Source organism: Halyomorpha halys, unplaced genomic scaffold, assembly GCF_000696795.3.
Source record: "Halyomorpha halys isolate HHAL.00 unplaced genomic scaffold, Hhal_1.1 Scaffold35.1, whole genome shotgun sequence".
NCBI lineage: Eukaryota > Metazoa > Arthropoda > Insecta > Hemiptera > Pentatomidae > Halyomorpha > Halyomorpha halys.
In genome coordinates, this window is record NW_027106137.1 from 1695935 (window position 1) to 1696680 (window position 746).

The window sequence follows — 746 nt, forward strand, 5'->3', positions numbered from 1 at the left end:
AAATAAGAAGAGAAGCCTTTTGTGCCTTAGACATCTCATAATGAGATCATAAATTTTACGATTCAATTCATACAATTAAGATACTGTATTTTTTTCCCCTAGCCCCTATAGAAAATTATATAATTGAAATTTTATAAATATATATATATATACATTTACATTGATTGTTTTTTTACTGGAGCATTAATCCATTCTAAGGACAGGTTGAGATTTATATTTTTTAGGAGTTTATACAAGGTTAAATAGACGAGGTGCTGGGGCACACTTCGTTTTCTGAGGTTTTCCCTACATACTAAAAACTAAAAACTAAAACTAAAGAGAAGATACTGTAAATAATGTGAATGGCTTACATACGAGGGTGGTTTTGAAAAGTTCTCGAAATCACCGCTAGATGTCAGTGCTAGAGCAACGAGGTTCCCGCGCAAAAATCACACATCCTTTGTGATTGTGAGTGAACATGTGGCGTGGGTGGTAGTGATTGTTGTTTTATGCCTGGTGATTTGTGAAAATGGAAAAAACTGAGATTTGAGCTGTAATTGAGAACTTTGTAAAGAAAGGTATGAAAGCAAAGGACCCACTAGGGGACTCTGCTCCTTCATATTCAACTATTGCCAAGTGGACCAGCGAGTTTAAATTTGGTCGGGAGGGCTTAGATGATGATCCGCGCAGTGGACGGTCAAAAAGTGCTACGACCCCATAATTTATCGCAAAAGTGCATAAAAAGGCCATGGAGGATTGTCGACTGA